This window comes from Pipistrellus kuhlii, unplaced genomic scaffold (assembly GCF_014108245.1).
Source record: "Pipistrellus kuhlii isolate mPipKuh1 unplaced genomic scaffold, mPipKuh1.p scaffold_m20_p_9, whole genome shotgun sequence".
In the NCBI taxonomy this organism is placed as follows: Eukaryota; Metazoa; Chordata; class Mammalia; order Chiroptera; family Vespertilionidae; genus Pipistrellus; species Pipistrellus kuhlii.
In genome coordinates this window covers 46,831,330-46,851,094 of record NW_023425595.1, presented here as the reverse complement: position 1 = coordinate 46,851,094, position 19,765 = coordinate 46,831,330, and positions in this window count along the sequence as shown.

Below are 19,765 nucleotides of genomic sequence, written 5' to 3'. Positions count from 1 at the left end.
GATGCTGAGTAAGCTTTAGAATTAGACAGTTCAAACAATTTTGGCAGGCTCTGGACTCCATGGGTAGTCCCTAGTTGTCTGGTACCTGGCCCTGGGGTTATTGTGGCAAGATAAATACTGGCCTGGTTGTGAGAGTTTAATAAAGGAGATGGTTGAGGATGTGGGCTCTGGGTAGGTTGGTTTGTTCATGCAAGGCGCATGTCCAGGGAAGTCATTGCTGTCTTTATAATTAGCTAGCCTTAGGAGGGTCAGTCTTTCAGGGATCAAGGCTCCCAAATGCCAGAGCATCAAGAATATATAAGAATACAGACAAGAATATAGAAATACACAAAATTCTGTAACTACATTTGATAATAGATGCTAACTAGATTCATTATGGTGATCATTCCTTAATATATACATGTATCAAATCATTATGTTATACATCTGTAACTAATATGTTTTATGTCAATTATACCTTAATCTTAAAAAGAATATAAATAATAAGAAAATATAATCAAAACAAATTTCACTTAATTAGCTTTATATAAAGAATAAAGGAAGTAGCTAATCATATTTTCCCTTTCATTGGGTGGTTTAAATCTGAATGTACATTTATAAAAATTTAAGATTCTATTAATTTTTCTTTATATTTTTAAAAATATATTTTATTGATTTTTTATAGAGAGGAAAGGAGGAGGATAGAGAGTTAGAAACATTGATCATCTGCCTCCTGCACACCTCCTACTGGAGTGCCTGCAACCAAGGTACATGCCCTTGACCAGAACCAAACCTGGGACCTTTCAGTCTGCAGGCCAATGCTCTATCCACTGAGCCAAACTGGTTAGGGCAGATTTGAATAATTTTTCTTAAATCAGATAAACCTTAGAATGAAAAAATAAATTTATTAATAAAATTACTCATTATTTAGAGTACTTGACAGTTACCATGATAACTTTATAAACATTATAATATTTAATCTTCATATGAAATATAATGAGTTAAATACCACTAGTATGCTTATTTACACTTAAGAAAACTGAAGCTGAGATAATTTAAATAACTTACTCAAAGTCACTGCGATATAAATGCAGGTCTGTCTGGATTCAAACACCAGGCTTTTAAAGTCTGTATTTGCACATTTCCTGTGGAATGTTTCATTTACTGAAGGAGATTACCCATGCCCTATCCTTTACTGGGGACACGGTTTTGATCAAATGAGTATACAAGTTGGTATCACCTCAGTGGTTTTTGATTTGCTTAGAATAAAAACATGTTTGCATTAGGTTTTCACTGTTAATAAAAGCAGTCCTTACAATGATACATGGCACACAGTCCATCTTAAGCTTTTATTTTGAACATGACAGTGGCATGTAATTTAAAGGAAAAAAATCAGCCTAACACTAAGTGTACAAGGCAATAAATCTCAAGTCCCCAGAGCAACGTTTTTCTGCCACCCACTTCCTTCAGACATAAAGAGATGTGGGACTCCGGCCAGAGAAATATAATAAAATGTATGAACAGTTATAAATGAAATACAATCAGAGGCCTGCAATCTGCTTCTTTGCGAGCTTGCTTTATTTCTTTCTTGAGGATTCCATTTCTTCCTCTCCTTCACCATGCTATTCCATTTCCCTTGCTTTCATTTTCCTACTTTTGCTGCTATTTATAATATTTGTCCTTTCCCTTTTATTCATTTTTTATGTGTTTTCTTTCTTGTTGAGGGGGGAAAAAACCTCAGTGATTTTATTCCCATGTGTACTCAGAGTTAGAGTTTGCTTTTTCTATTGCCTTTTACTAAATTTTCTTGCTTGATACTAATTTCTTTTCCTTCTGTCTTTTGCCTATAGTTGCTTGGTATTAATGCTTTGATCTAACTTCTATGTTGGAAAAAGCTATCATATTTATGTATTTTTTTCTATTATCAAAACAACACTTACTCTAGCTCCTGGGATCATACATCAGAACCCCTAAGTCTAAAAAATATAACAAAATATATTGAAGAGGTTCACTCATTCACTTATGCAGGCAAGAATACTAGTGCATTTGTTCATTTATTCTCTCTAGTCTGTCTAGCCATCCTTTCATCCTTTCATCAAGCATTTATTGAGCACCTTAAGTTTACTTATTCAATCAGTCAATGAACATTAATGGAGCACCTAGGATGTGCCAAGGAATCAGTGGCAAATGGGGATGAGGTAAGAACAAACAATAAGTGAGTGGCTTATCGTCAGTAGAGAATCTCAAAACAATAACAAAATCAACTAAAAGTCTGCTTTTTATTATAATGTGCTAGGAATCCTAAACAATGTTAGTTATAAAATTATGGAGGCTGTCTGTTCCCACCACTTCCCCCTCTCTCCTTTAGATATGGCACTGTTCAGGATAGAACTAAACAAATAAAAATCCCTGGTCTCTTAAAGTTTATATAGTAGAAGAGAGGATGTGTGTATATCTGTGTGTATTTGTTTGTTTGCGTGTAAATATGTAGTAATGAGCATGTTAATATATCTATATAATAAAAGCCTAAGTGACCGTTATGGCAGAATGACCAGAATGATTGGTTGTTATGATGCACAATGCAGGGGCTGCCCCCTGGTGGTCAGTGTGCTCCCACAGAGGGACAGCAGGTTAGCCCAAAGCCAGGCTCATGGTTGGTGAGCACAGTAAAGGTGGTGGGAGCCTTTCCCACCATTGTGGCAGTGCTAAGGAGCAGTGAGCCGAGTGGTAAGGAACCCAGCCATAAGAAGTGAAGGATCCCAGATTATAAGAGGGATGTTTGACTGCTGGCTTAGGCCCGATCCCTCCCAGACTGCCAGTTTAGGCCCAATCCCCAGGGTCTAACCTGGCAGTCAAACATCCCTTAAGTGGCCCCAGACTCTGAGTGTATGCAGGCCAGGCTGAGGGACTCCTTGGTTTCCACTGCACAAATTTCATGCACCAGGCCTCTAGTGTATATATAATTGTATAAATGTATACATAATTTTATTAATTAAATTGAAGATACAAATTATTTTTGCATACAAAGACTATGAGCAATTAGAGCTTTTATATGCTCAACTACAAATTAGTGAAATGAGTTGATAGATCCATCAAGGCATTATCTGCTGATAGTAAGATTGAGATGAATTGGGTTTCATATATATCTTCTCTCACAACATCAATTAAATGTTTCTAGATTTAATTTGGCTTAGGATAACTTTAATAAGTATATTTTCCGTGGTCCCATTAAGAAAAATTTTAATTCTATTGCTCTAGAGCACATGTGTCAAACACAAGGCCCGCGGGCCAAATCCGTCCCGCCAGGCCTTGCAATGTGGCCCGCACCGCGCTGTCATCACTGCACTCCGCTGCGTTTCCATCACAATGACAGTTTATGACTGTTCAGTAAACCATTCGGCCCGTGATTTAGGCTGGATTTTAGATTTTGGCCCCTTCTCTGATTGAGTTCGACACCCCTACTCTAGAGTATGACTTAGGTATTAGTGTGTTGTTGTTTTTTTATATGCCCACCTGTAATTTGAATGTGCAATCAGTTCTGAGAAGCACACCCTCGAAATATCCAAGTAGAATATCAAGAGGAAGTTAAACTGGATACATAGGTTGAATTGTGACCCTAACTTATGTTGGACTCTTAACTCTCTATTAGAAAGAGTACAACCTATTAGAAAGTTTAGAAATAAGGTTATTGCAGATAAAATTAATTAAGATGAGTTCATACTGGAGTAGAGTGGACCCTCCCTTCCCCCCCTTCCTCGTTAACTTCTCACTCTCTCTGACCAAAAGGTTGAGCTGGCATGACTGTTGACTCCCTTCCTTAAGTCAGGCTTCAGAGGAATCTGAGCAGGGAAGATAGAGAAAATTATGATACCCCCCCCACCCTATCAATGATTCTTTCTTTTCATTGATGTTTGTGTTTCTCTCTCCCTCTCCCTTCCTCTCTGAAATTATTAAATTTATTAAAAATACATATTAGATAATTTCAAAATGATTACAACTGAGAAACTCATTATATCATTATATATAGTACTTATATCAAGAAGTGGGAAGTGAGACTAAGAAATGTAAACATGTGCTAATTCCTAATTTTTCTAAAAAATATTTAATCTTTTTTTTTAATATGTTTTATTGATTTTTTTACAGAGAGGATGAGAGAGGGATAGAGAGTTAGAAACATCAATGAGAGAGAATCATTGATTAGCTGCCTCCTGCACACCTCCCACTGGGGATGCGCCCACAACCAAGGTACATGCCCTTGACCTGAATCCAATCTGGGACCCTTCAGTCTGCAGGCTGATGCTCTATCCACTGATCCAAACTGGTTTAGGCAATTTCTAATTTCTAATTTTATTGAGAGATATAAAGTTATCAATTTAAAAAAGAAAGGAAAATACTAAAATATAAAAATGAGCAAAAATAAGTTGAGAGTAATATATCTATATGGAAATTTTATATTGGTTAAAAGGCAATTTCTGACAGATTGTGGATAACAATTAAAATCTTGCTGAGAGACATCCGAAACATAACTAATAATATAAAGAAGGAGCTATATTGAGACTGATAAGAGGGATGGAGATGTTGAGAAGTCTGGTCCTACACTTATGTAGGACCAGGAGGGATACCTCCTCTGAAGAAGTCCCCTCTGAGGAAAGAGGGGTCCCATCCCCACACCAGGCCTCACAGCCCAGGGTTTCAGTGGCAGAAAGAGAAGTTCCCATAACTTCTGGTTGCAACAACCAGCAAGGATTGTGGCTGTATGAAATGGAAAACCTCCTGGAGTCCCAGGCAATTCCTCTTAAAGGGCCAGCAATCAGACTTATTTGAACTCACATATTCTGAGCTCCAGGTTTGGGGCACCAGCTCCAAAGGCTCTGGGACATTCAGGGAGAAATGGAATTGTTAGCATCAGAGTGAGAGCTGGAGGGGAAGCTTTCTCACAGACAGAAGTGCTAGCATAGGCAATTGTTCTTTTCCTGAATCCTCCCTCTACAGAACCAGCAGGCAAGCCCTATATCTGAATTTCAAACAAGCAGCATCTTACCTCCACCTACCTTGTACATCTTGCTAACTGGTACTAGTGGCAGCTTGCTTTGCTTCACAGTTTAGACTCACTTAGACACTTCCAAGCCCAGCACAACTATCAGCCATCTATAAATCATTCTGCAGCTTATACTGGGTGACCCCACAGAGGGCACAGGCAGTGACTGACCTTGGCCTGTACCTTCCAGAGGCCCCAGAGCTAGCATACCTGGTGGACAGCTTCAGAATATGCCAAAGCACCAGCCAGCCACTTTCATGAATAACGTATTTAAGGAGCAGACTTGGTGGGTACCTAAGACCCGCTTATATGAGTTTTGTTCCATAGGATTGACCATTGCACAGCTGATCCTCCACAGTGGTTGAGACTAGTCCTTGCAACCAATAAGCATTAGGGTAAATCCCTCCCATTAACAAGCCAAAGGTAACAACTTTAGCAGGAGGTTGTATATAGCCCACACAGATGGCTGCACCTGGACCACCCAGCTTGGATGAACAGTAAAGCTAATACATAGGACATCTATTGCTTAAGCAACTCTATCAAGCCTGGGAGATATAGTAGCTCTACCTAATACATAAAAATAAACATAGGGAGTCAGCTAAAATGAGGAGAAAAAGAAACATGTCCCAAATTATAAAGTAGAACAAAACTCCAGAAAAAGAACTAAACAAAATGAAGATAGGCAATCTACCAGATGCAAAACACTGCTTACAAGGTGCTCAATGAACTTAGAGGAACATTATACAAACTTAGTGAGAACTTCAACAAATAAATGGGAAACATAAAAATGGAGATAGAAGCATAAAATAGAACCAGTCCAAAATGAAGAAAATGCTGATATGAAATGAAGAATACATTACAGGGAATAAATAGTAGAGTAGATGAAGCAGAAGGTCAAATCAGTGATTTGAAAGATAAGGAAGCAGAAAATACCAAAGCAGATCAGCAAAAAGAAAGAAAAATAAATGAGGATGGTGTAAGAAGCCTCTGAAACAACTTTGTAAGTTATATAAATGTCTGATCTCAGAGTTGTACACCTGATATCAATAGAATATTGTACATAAACTGTAATTGAAAATAAATATTTAAAAATATCAAACCAGAAAATCAACTAAAATAATATATTACAGCCATATTTGTTTTATAATAGGAATGATTTGATTACTTAATTTGTTACACAAATTAAGTAATTTGTTACATTAAATTTCTGGATTGTGATAAAACACAATCCAGAAATTTAATGTAACAAATTAAGTAATTCAAATATTTAATTCTGTGATCATCACTATTTATATAGAAAATTAATTTTTAAGTGAATACTCATTAATGGTGATAATTGTGAATAAGAAGTATAAGGAGACTTTCTTAGTATGATAAAGGGTTTAAGAAAAACTTCATAGGGAAGTATTGGGGAGGTTTGGAGATCAAACCAAGGACTTGTCTGCATGCATATAAGCATAACCAATGGACACAGACGCTAAAGGGGTGAGGGCATGTGCTGGGGGTTAGGGAGGCTAGCAGGAGGTCAATGAGGGGAAAATTAGACATATATACTCTTATTTGTAATACTTTAAAGAATAAAATAAATTTGAGTAAATACCATCCTAAATGAGACTCTTTGAGATTGTTTTCTTTAAGGCAAAGATGTTCACTTTATCAGGGACTTAGGCTATGTCTCACCTCCTTTTGGTTCATCTTTTACTCTACTCAGCCAGCCACATGGGTATAAACTAACATTGTCTCAGCTACCTCACACATCTTCACTGTCTTTCCTACAATGACTTGAGAGACCTATGAAAATTTAACTAGTATTCATGCATATAAGGCCCAGAAGGGCAAATGAGCTCATGGACAGTTCTTGAACAATGGGGGATATGAGTCAGAAGATAAGTGCTCCTCTCTTCCCTCTTTTAAGTGAACATCTGTGAGGTGTAGTCTTCATGGCATCTTATATTATCTTGATAATAGCAAGCCCCATTTGTTACAGAAGTGATCAATCAATTACTCACCCTTGTATTCGCTTTCCCTTTTTATACATTTTACTCTCATCAGTCTCCTGCTCCTCTTTCTTGGGATTTTCTCCACAAATGAACAACTTGTTTTTCTTGGTTAATCCGGATAAGACAAAGCTATCATCATTCTATTCAGCATTGTGTCGGGTTCTTATACTATGATTGAAAGTATAAGCCTTGGAAGAAGGATAATACAAGTTAATGATACATATAGATGCTTATGATTATTTAATTAGAACATTCAAAATAATTTGAAGTTAGATTACTGAATATACTAAGATAATTTAGCAATCTGAATTGATATAAGATTATATATTGCTATACCACCAGTAAATAGCTGGGTAGTAAAACAAACAAAAATAAATGAATAAACATAAAACCTATATGCAATAGTAGTAGAACATCTAAGTGGATTTAACTAAACATTATTTAAGGCTTTCAAAAAAATTATACTAAGGAAATAAAGACAATAATAGGGACATATTCTATTATGGGTAATAGTAGTTAATATCATGAAGAACTCATTCATCTTAAAATCCACCTATAAATTCAATAATATTTCAATTAAAATTCCAACAGCAGTTTTTTGGAGATTAACAATTTGAGTCTCAAAATTTTTGAAAGATTAAAGTACCAAGAATATTCAAGGCATTTCCAAAGAGGAAGTCAGGATGAGTGTGCTATTACTCTTTTGTAGATTAGAACTTAGTTTAACCTGATAATTACTTGAAAAAGAAAAATAGGAATGATCAGAAGGGAAGACATGTGCAAGAATGAATGTGGTTGATGCGACTGGAATTCATAGAAATGTCATGTTATAAAATATGTTGGATGTCACAGATCAGAAATTAGTGTTTAAAGTAGAGGGGAAAATTGGAACATGTGTTATATGATGGCATTTTAGTAGACATTGGGAATGAAGAAGACTTGGAAGAAAAGCTAGGTTGAGAGGCTTTTAAACTGCAGGAAATGAATATGTAATAAGTATAATAAAACCAATATATCATTTTAAGAAGAACTAATGGATTTAGGTTAATAAAGTCTAAAATAAATTAAGACAATTATTGAGCAGATTTGATGTGCCAGGCACTTGACATATTTATAAGCAATTTGCACCAGGCAGATTTTATTATTTTAAAATAATATATAAGAAAACTAAATTTCAGAAAGGTTCAATTATTTATCAGAAACACTGAACCAATAAGCAATTGAATCACAATTCATGTTTTAGTTGTCCTATGACTTCTATACTGAAGAAAATATTATGTAAATAAAAATCATGATATACCCTCTATAAAGATGGTAGCAATTGTTGGGAGTGACATTGAATTGATGCCATTTGATAGAGAACAATACTATATTTTATATATTTTTTGGTGCCATACTCACTCTGAATTGTCTCCAAAAGAGTTTAACAGATTGTCTAAAACTCAAATAATCCAGAGTGGAGAGTAGGCCTAAAAGGGACAATTTAAACTCATCTTTATATTCATAACTTAGAATTTGGTTATGACTTTGAAAAAGTACCTGTAGGGCCTTGTGTTCTCTGTATCCTCACTGGTTTACTGTGTGATCATCAGTGAATCAAGTCAGCTCTCTGCTCCTCATTTCATCAGTAAAATGACAATTACAGTGCCAGCCCTGATTATCACATAGGATAACTCTGATAATCATGTGAGTCATGAATTCACCAGGAGACAGTTCTACATGATGGATTACAAGTTCCATTCATTTTAAATATCAAAATATGATGCAAGCAAGGAATTAGTTGACAAACTAGTAACTAGTCCATGGATAAAAGGATGAGCCAATATTTAAAGAAGTCTTTTCCCTACTTGTCTTCCAATGAAAATATGATGCTAATTGGGTCTGGAATAAGAATAATTAACAAAGAGCCCCTTTAGAACCTTGCCTCCATCCAATGTCTATACATTTATTACACAAAGTAATCAGTAATGGGATGAATTTTTTACATTCACATATTGTAACATTTAGAAGTCATTTAAAACACACCATCTTCTATTGTTTGTATGCCAAAGTCAAATTAACATTTTAAAATTCCTCAAAACTGAATATTGTTTAAGACTTTATGTAGTCTTTTGTATAGATATATTATTTAAATGGATATGACTGTCCACATCTATTGCTTTTTATGAGAATAGATGTATATAGAGGATGAATTTCAGTGACATAACAGGAAGTCTTGACTGGAGATTATAAACATTTCCTAAAGCCAAATAGTTGTAAACATGACTGAGGAGAGTAAGTAGGTTTGCCAAGGCCTGTTAGAGTAGAACAATAATTTTAATTAAAATGATAAGTGATTTTCAAGCACAGTTGCTACTTCCAAAGCAGAGAGACTAGTAAACTTTGAAAATTTTATTTGACCAACAAATGTATCTGATACATAACTCCTAGAAAGAACATAACTGGTTTGAATATCCATTTTCTCATAGCCTCTATTTTTTTTTCTTTTATTATCTCAATTAATTATCTTAGGAAATGATTCTATTTTATGTTTTTTTTAGAGAGAAACACAGTGACAATTTTATACACTAAACACATACATACAAACATATCTTGTGTTTGTGTGCATGTATATAACCTGTGTGTGTGTGTGTGTGTGTTTTTGTGTGTGTGATTTTGACTTAAATATGAAGTGTGTATGGAAGATCATTTATTCTAGTCTGTCATACATCCATTATCTTTAATGGCTCTTTGTTGCATATAAAACCAGATTCCTCTTCTCTGTTGTTGGCTGGGTGTCTCCTTTTGGATATTCTTAAGAACTTCCAATTTAGCATATTAAAATTAAATTATATTATCCCTATCAGTTATGTGATCCATAAGTATGTCATTCTAGTGATTAACTGGGTGTGATTTCCAATTAAATGTTATAGCCAGTAACCATAAAGCATTCAATAATAATGTGAAGTCCATATATGCAAACTACAGTGGTTAACATAGCTTAGGCTTATTAATGCACATTAATTAACATAATTGAAATTAATCTTAATATTTCTGAACCATATGCCATTGCATATTTGTGACTAATTTTAAATTTAATACAGCACTTAAGTGTTTAGGAGAATTGTTTAGTTTTCCAGTCTGTCATAGAAAATACTTTAATCAGAATGTTTCCACAGCTATTAATATATGTGAGTTTGTTCTTTGGATTAATTAATATTATGTCTGAAAAAAACTGTTACATACACATGTAACAAAGTATATGAATGATGAATTGTTAATTAGACAATATTTAATTCATAATCATGAAAATCTGCTAGCACAACGCATTTTAAACTTGGAATAGCTGCTCTTAAATTGTCATTGCTATTTTTTAAATATTATTACTAGTACATCTCTGCTGGGGTTTAAATGGAATCACCAAAGAGAAGCTAAATATCACACCCTCTGTAGATTTTTGTTTTTTACTAATTTACCAAAGAGGAAAGGCAAATTTATGATTTGCAACAATATTCACCATTGCATCCTTTAGTTGTGCTACATATGCCGTGAAAAAATAGACTCAAATAAACTTTTCATATTCGTGTTTAGGAATATTGAAAAGCATTGCATTTTTAAATGTTTTATTTGGCTCTGCTGGTGTGGCTCAGTCATTTGGGGCATCATCCTGTGCACTGAAAGGTCACAAGTTTGATTCCCAAGCAGAACACATGCATGGGTCCGGTTTGATCCCTGGTTGGGTGCATATGGGTGTGGCTGATTTATGTTTCTCTCTCACATCAGCTCACATCAGTGTTTCTCTCTCTAATTATCTCACTTCCCTCTCTCTAAATCAGTAAGAAGATATCTTTGGGTGAGGATTTTAAAAAAAGTTTTCTTTGTAAGACCAGAAGTGATTATGATATTCAGTTTTCAGTGACTAATAGTAACTTATTTTTTGTTTTCTTTAGAAGTTCTCGAGAATTAGAGTCTATATATTATTTTTTATTCTGTGATTTTGTTGTTGTTATATTGGAGTAGAAAATGAAACAGTGGTGTGAATGGTTATAAATTCTTTGTTCTGTGTTCAAATATTTATTACACATGTAAAGTGAAATTACATAGCTTAAACAATTGAGTGAATGAATGACCAGCATAGTTAAATAATAAAAATGGAGAGTTTCTCTCTAGGTTGTTGTTGTTGTGTGTTTGTTTGTTTGTTTGTTTTTGTTTGTTTGTTTTTTTGTAATTTAAACAAATCTACCAAATGTATCAAGTGACTCTTCAGTGTAAAGCATGTTATAAGTAGTAAGATGAGAGAAGACCTTGACCTGTGCTTCAGATAATTATCTTCATAAGCTGTAAAATTATTGAATAATAGAAGCAGTCAAGGCATATGACAGCTCAGAGCCATGGTAGTGATGGGGCCAACCTTTACTGTGGTTTCCAGTGGGCAGAGATCATTTTTAAGCTGGTGTGACTGAAGAAGGCATCAGGGAGGAAAAGGATTTGATGGGAGATATCAAAGTTAGGGCCTTTTAGATAGATGCATATGAAGAGCAAGCAATCAGTCAGGAGGGAATAAACATAGGTTGGCCAAAAGCCTTTGTACAGTGTTGGTATGGGAAAATACATGCAGGTATATTAACTTGGTGTTTTATGTACTCACAAGTGCAAGCTTCCTTTTGCCCACACCTGTATTTATTTACATACATCTTATGAGAAACCAGGATAGAAATGTATGTTGCATTTTAGGGTCTGAAGGCCAAACTAAAAAGGTTGGAATTTAATATCTAGGAAATGAGGACCAAAAGAGCAGTGGGAAATCTGGAGCATTCTTGCTGTCACAAAAGGAACAATTTTCTTCTTTTTATGTCTGAGTTGTATTCCACTATGTAAATGTACCACAGCTTTTTTATTCGCCCATCTCCTGATAGGCACTTGGGCTACTTCCAAATCTTGGCTATTATCAATAATGCTGCAATGAACATACAGGTGTATATATTTGAATTAGTGTTTCTGTTTCTTCAGATATACTTCATAAGTAGAATTATTGGGTCATAAGTGTTGCCAATGTTATCACTGATAAGGATTTCATCTCCAACATTTACAGGGAACTCATACAACTTAACAAAAGGAAGATAAACAATCCAATAAAAAATGGACAATGGACCTAAATAGATACTTTTTGAAAGAGGACATGAGGAAGGCCAAGAGACACATGAAAACATGCTCAAAGTCACTAATTATCCCAGAGATGCAAATCAAAATGACAATGCGATAGCATCTCACACCTATCAGAATGGCTCTCATCAACAAATCAACAAATTACAAGTTGAGGACACATAAAAAGGAACCCTCCTGCACTGCTAGTGGGAATGCAGACTGGTGCAGCCAGTGGAAGATAGTATGGAGTTTCCTCAAAAAACTAAAAATGGAACTGCCATTTGACCCAGTGATCCCACTTCTAGGAATATATCCCAAGAAAACAAACACCAACCAGAAAGGTTATATGTACCCCTATGCTTTTAGCAGCACATATACAATAGCTAAGATTTGGAAACAGCCTAGATGCCCATTATCAGATGAGTGGATTAGAAAACTATGATTCATATACACAATGGAGTACTGTACTGCTGTAAAAAAGAAAGAACTCCTACCATTTACAACAGCATGTATGAAGCTGGAGAGCATTATGCTAAGCAAAATAAGCCAGTCAGAGAAAGTTAAATATCACATGATCTCAATAATTTGTGGAATATAATGAACAATATATGAACTGATGAACCAAAAACAGATACAGAGACAGAGAAACATTAATTAGACTGTCAAACCTCAGAGGGAAGGTAGGGGAGGATAAAGGTAAGGTGGAAAGATCAACCAAAGGAATTGTATGCATACATATAAGCCTAACCAATGGACACAGACAACAGGGAGGTGAAGGCATGAGTTGGGGGGCATTGGGTGGATAAGGACACATATGTCATACTTTAATCAATAAAGGAAAAAATAAGTCAGTTACATATTTAAATTTTTGAAGTAATTCCATACTACCTTCCACAGTGGCTGTACCAAACTGCATTCTCACCAACAGGGCATGAGGGTTCCCTTTTCTTTGCATCCTCTACAGACTCATGCTTAAAAAGAACAGACTGATAGCTGTCAGAGGGGAGGGGATTGGGAGCTGGATGAGAAGAGTGAAGGGATTAAGAAAAAAAAAAAGTCTCATAATAGTGTGGTGATTCCCAAGGGGAAGAAGTTGTAGAGGGTGGTAGAAGAGTGTAAAGGTGGGTTTAAAAGGAAGGAGTCTTGACTTGGGCTGATAAGCACACAATGCAATATACAGGTGATATATTGTAGAATTTATACTTAAAACCTATAGAATTATTTTATTAAAAAATGTCACTTCAATGATTCAAGTGTGTGTGTGTGTGTGTGTGTGTGTGTGTGTGTGTGTAAATTCCAAAGAGAAATACTAAAAGTAAGGAAACTATCTGAAGGTCAGTAATGGTGTAATGAATTATTATTGTGCTACAATGATCAATGTGCGTTTTCCTTTACTTTCTGTAACTTAGTGACCTCCCATTTAGGCAACAGCTGAGACATTCTTATGTTTATTGTTCCAGGAAAGTCGTAATAGCAGAAAAAGAGTATGCTTTGAAATGCTGGAAGTTTTCATTTATAAGGTAGCCATTTGAAATTTATTCCAAGGATAGCTTTGAGGAAAGTAAATATTATGAGTGTCAAAAGCCTGTGCTTTTACGTATCTAATGCCTTAAAGAAATGGGGATATACATTTATGTCATAAAAAAGAGCATTTTGAGAGTATATATAGCCCATGGGTCTGAAAACACCAGAAGCCATGTTTCTAGTTTAGGGCAAAGAAACCAAAAAGGTGATGTGTTACTAAGTTCAGCTGTGCCCTTAAGAAATTACTTTTTCATGTGTCTAGTTAAGAAATTACCTGGCACAGTGTCAGAATTCCCTTGCCTATGGTTCAGGAAATCAGCACATTGACTGCTGTACCCTTTCTATCTCCCTCGCCCCCCACATCTGCCAACAAAAACTGCCTCCAAACACACACAATGAGTAACTCACAACAGACATATACACACATGCACACAGTCCAGGAGGACATAGTTGGGTCTGGTTGTGTGGGAAACAGCAGTGATCTGTGTTAGCAGCAGGAGATGAAATGGGCCTGAGAAGCTTCCCAGTGTTCAGGGGAGATTTCATATGAAGGCAGAGCCCCTCCAACAACTCCTTCTCCCTCTATTACCCCTGATACTCTACCTGACCAATAGAAAAGAGGGTGTAGACATTGGCAAAAAGTAAGACGAAATGAAATTTAAAATAAATTATTAAAAATAATTTTTTTCATGTCTAAGATCATGGACTGAGATTTTTACCTTTTACATTTGTATTATCAATATAATATTAATCTTGGTTTCTACAACATTTTAAGCTTATCCTTAATCTTCTCTTGGTTTTGATCCTCTCTGAAATATCAATCAATGTCAAACAAGGTAGTAAATGAAAACTTAAGTTTCATTTACATTAAGTTTCCCTTCTCTGCTTAAGCAAACCTGTTATTCCTTCACACATAGTTCTGAGGGAAGAGAGGAGATGATAGATGTTAAATACTGTTATTAGAATACAATAAAAAAGATATTTTAAAAAAATATTTTCAGCCTGAAAATATAGATTGTAAGCATATATGTTCATTAAAAAACAAGAAGGAACTTTTACCATTTGCAGCAGCATAGATGGAACTGGAAAACATGCTAAGCAAAATAAGCCAGTTAAGGAAAGATAAATATTTTACTCATATGTGGGATATAATTTGTTGAACAAAAATAGATCCAGAGACAAATGGCAGGGGAGGTGGGAGGGTTAGAGAGCAGCCAAAGGACTTGTATGCATGCATATTAGCATAACCAATGGACACAGACACTGGAGCTGTGGGCGCTCCTCTGGGTGGGAATGGCTGAGAGGGGTGTCAATTGGGGGAAAGGAGACATAGGTAAAACTTTAGACCAAAAACAAACAAACAAACAAAAACAAGAAGAAAATAGGACTATATAGAGTTAAAATAGTGTGGCTCAAAGTAGAATTGGACACAAAAGTGAAAGAGAACTCTCACTTAGTCATTAAAGCAATTATGGACTGAAAAGATGGATACAGTTTAGACCATGAGTATTAATACTGTTAAGTGTTTTCTGAAACTTCTAAAGGAATAACATCAAAAGTTCAATTCTGACAAAGGCTACCTTTAATTGCCGGATCTACCCTGGGGAAGAAAAAAGAACTATGAGAACACACTAGTATGACTCACCTAGTCTGTGCCCTTTACACGTATGATTTATTGCCAGTATATAGAAAATAAATAACTTCAGCTGAGCAATCCCATCGAGGCTATGTCACGGGATGAGCAATTGTAAATGGTCAACAATGGACAGAGAAACAGAAAAGATAAGTAGGTCAGTCAGAGTCACGGAAAGTTGGTTTGAGGAATGAGAGAGTGTGGCAGCAGCAAATTTGGGATGAGGTCATGGTATGGTATTCAGCAGAACAAAGGACAGATCCTTTGTCTTCTGGGAGGATGAAGTGAGAGAGAGGATAGTTGTCAGTTGAAAAATGCCAGAGGGGAGGGTAGTAAAAAGAAAATGGGGACAGGTATAGTGTGGTGGTAGAAGATTTCACTCTGGGTGGTGGGCACACAAGGCAATATACAGATGATGTATCTTAGAAGTGTATACTTGAACACTATGTAATTTTATTGATCAATGTCACCCAAATAAAATTTTGTAAATTGTCAGAAGCAAATGACTCACCAATGTAAAGTTGACTTGGACTGTATATGGTTTAGGGTGCTTTCAGATTCAAATAATCAAAACTCTAAATCAAATTGACAAGTATTACAGGCATTGGCTTGGACAGAATAGAGACTCTACTTTTCTGTGATTCCCTATTGTCTGCCCATCTCTCTGTGTTGATTTGGTCCTCCTACTAGCTTCACTTCTGATTTGCAAAGTAGTTGGCGGTTGCAACGGGAGTGACATAATTCCTTGAACAAATCCAGTTGATGTGAAAAGTCTTCCTTCAATCAAAAATTAGTGTTTCCTTTAGTTTGATTGGTTCGGTTTAGTAAAAGGGACCCCCAAATCAGCCATAGCTCCCAGAGAAATGTTTTTCATTGATTAGATTGAGTCTGGGTCCCTCAGTTACTGGAAATGGATATGAGATCATTAACTTAAGATAATCAAAATCAGCTTCCCCTGAGTCAAGGGGCTCATGATTGAAATTTCTAGAACAAAACTCAGGTTCTGTTAGAAAGAAAGAGAAAATACTATATCAACTAAGGAACTTTCAGGATAATTTGTATAAAATACAATATTTTCTTGATTTCAGAAGGTATTTCTTCTCAGATTTTAATATCTCTAAAGTTAGGAGTCATCTTAAACTCAAATGACATATTAAGGTTGAATTGGCAGTAATGTATTTTGTCTCTTTTAGAGTGGAATATAGTATACTTTGCATATTACAAATACTATCCTATTATAGATCTCAGGTAAAAAGACATTTAAAAAAATACTAAGGGAGCCTTCCTTTCAAGGATGTAACTAGTTCTTATGTTTCTGGAAATACTAAGTTACTAAACTCAGTAATATTTGTGAATAAGTGATCTTGTTAATCACAATTAATAAACATATTTGAACTTTGTCCACAACTTATTATCTTCTCTACTACCACATTAGTCCAAGTTGCTAAAAAATCCCTCACAGATTATTTCCAACTTTTAACAACTTTGTGTATTCATTACTGGTTCCCTTCAAACCATTTACCACATGGCAGTCAGATGAATCTTTTGAAAGTTTAAATATGCATCTCTCCTTCTGGTCATGATGGAATAATTTGTACCAGACTTACAGATAGCAATGATAAAAACTATGAGCAAAATATTTTATAAAAATTAGGAAACTAGAAAATCAGGAAGATGAAGAGGGATTAATAGTGAAAAAGTTACAACATTGGGTAAGATGTTTGCTTATGTGACTTTTTACCTGGAACATGCCCTGGAGTGTTTGCTAGCACTTAAGTGGTAAAACATGTGAGGATGCTAGGACAAATGGGCATGTTTAAATCTGTACTGTTGATGAAATAGAAGTATTCCATCAATATTCAATTTATTCATTTTGATTTTTAAATTATGAATCTGTTAATACCCTTATTTGAAATTCTCTTAAGACTTACTGTTGGTTTAAAAAATATTTTACATGATCTAAATGGCTTCTGACTAGCTAGTCTCTTTCATATCAACACTTTGTACATATTGCAAGCAGACAATCCTACCTCATGTGTACTCTGTCTATCTCATTATTATCTTTCATGTTTTTCTCAATAATTTTGACATTTCAACTCTTGTTTCTAGTTTATGGTCTTTGCTGCTATCTGGTCCCACTTTGAAAATGTAAATACTAACTCTTCAGAAATCATCTTAATGTCTCTCACACAGAATAACCTTTCATCTTCCTTTTATACACTATCCCAACATTACATATATCTTTTTTAAATGTAGCATAATGGTGGGTGAATAATCTACTTTTTTGTTAGTAATACATAAGTCCTTCTCCTACAATGTAAGCTAAATGAGGGTAAGAAGGCACAGGGACAGTACTCAATACATGGGTTCTAGTAATACAAGAAAGGATGTAATTATAGAAAGGAACAAGTACATGTGAGTGTTGGTCCTGTCCAGCGAGAAGTTGAAGAGGCACTTAAATGTCGACCATACTCCTAATTTTCTTTGGATACAAAGGGGTTACAGGTGTTGACACCTAAGAAAGAGTGTTCTCATTTTGCGTCATGTGATTATGCTTCACTAACCTCAGCCCATGGATCACTCTAACAACAGGCATGCACCTAGAGGTTAGAAAAAAATGAGAGTTTCTTATATTTGAGATGATCCTGAATGTGAATGTTGTGTTTTACTTCTCTACTGGGTCTGTACTGAATGGTGATTGAGCTAATAAGTTTCTTACTTGGGTGAGAGTTCAAATTTAAGGCAGAGAGATATAATTTTTTAAAGAATGGCAGTCACTGTAGAAGAAGATACATAAAAGAAAAAATAAGAACATTAGAGTAGATAGAGTAGCAGAGTAATGAAAACATCAGTCCTGGGAATGACAGTTTCCAGAATAAGGGAAAGCAGAAGTTTTTTCTTAGGGGTGACGGGCTGGACATTACCGTGGTATTCCTGGTCTTGCCTGTTACATATTGAAAAGAGGATGCACACTCCTGTTCTAGTTAAGAACAAGCTGTGTGATTGCTGACATTGTTTCTTTTGTCCCTTTATTTCACGTGTGTCTTTATAACCAGTTACCACTGCCTTGGAGAATTTGATCCTGTGCTTCTTACTTCTGACACATCTTTTCTCTCCTTCTGACAGATCTTTTCAGGAAGGAAAACAAAGATTGTAAACTGTTTCTAAGTCTAAATGCAACCAGGCAGTGAAATGAGAACAATCTTAAGTCAGGATACTAGTTAAATTCCTATTGCAAAGTTTTGTCATTTATTTTGGTTAGGACTTCCTTTAATAAGAATCATTTTTCTTATAAATAAAAAATAGCTGTTAATATTCATGAGTACCATTAGTATTTTATGTGTTGGTAAGTTTCCCACAGTTATTCAGACTTACAGAACTAATATAACTTGGAAAGAATGATTAACTTACACAAAATTATAAATAGAATTATATACACTCAACAGATTACCAATGGCATTAGATAACTTATGTAACTGTAATCAAAACAATGGTACAGAAAATTAAATAGAATATTCAATCATGAAAATTCACACAGACATGCATACCAACAAATATGTACTTACAATAATTCACTATGTTATATCTTAGACTGAGATATTATATTAAATTCACTGGGCGATTATTTCTTATCCTAACATTTGAAAGCTAAAACAAAATTTGTCAAATCCGAGCTCATTTTACTGAACATTTAGCAAATGAATTTGCTTGGTATCTTTTGTTTTCACAACAGAATACAAGTCAGTATTAATATTCAAATAACCCACAAAGCCCAAATAGCTAAAATTTTCCATAACTGGGTCCTTTTCATAATTCTGTAGTGTCATTAAACAGTGTCAATTTCTGTCTCAATAGAAGAATGAAAAGAGTAAAAGCACAAACAGAAAAGTACATTTTTAGCCATGGAAGAAAACATGATTTGAGGATATTTTAAAAAATGGAATTTAATTATATTTTATAGCTATTTTAAAAGGGTTTGTTATATAACTTCACTCAGCAAACTAGCTCAATATAAACATAAATTATGTACAACATATTTTGTTGATACCTTTAATATGTATAGTATATTACATTTTAAAATGGAGCTTCTTTAAGCTATAAAGGCAAGTGTACTAATTGATTTTGCCTTAAATATTTTTTTCCTGAAAAATGGAGCTACATTTGTTAAACTGTAAGGATTCTTTTGTCAGATTTTGCTATTTCAATGTAAGTATTAGACTATAAAAGAATGATAACCATAAACTTTACATAAAAATAAACTATGGCATTTACCTCCTATAGCATTACTTTCCATTTTTAGTATCAAATATGTGAAAAGTAGTTTTCTTGAGAAAAGCCAATGAGAGCAAACAAGAAATCCCACCCATTTCTGGGTCCCATGCCTCTCTTCTTTATGCTTAATGAATATAGTAACTGCCAAGTAGGTATTTCTGAAAGCTCCCTCAAACAGAGGCAGACATTTTGTTC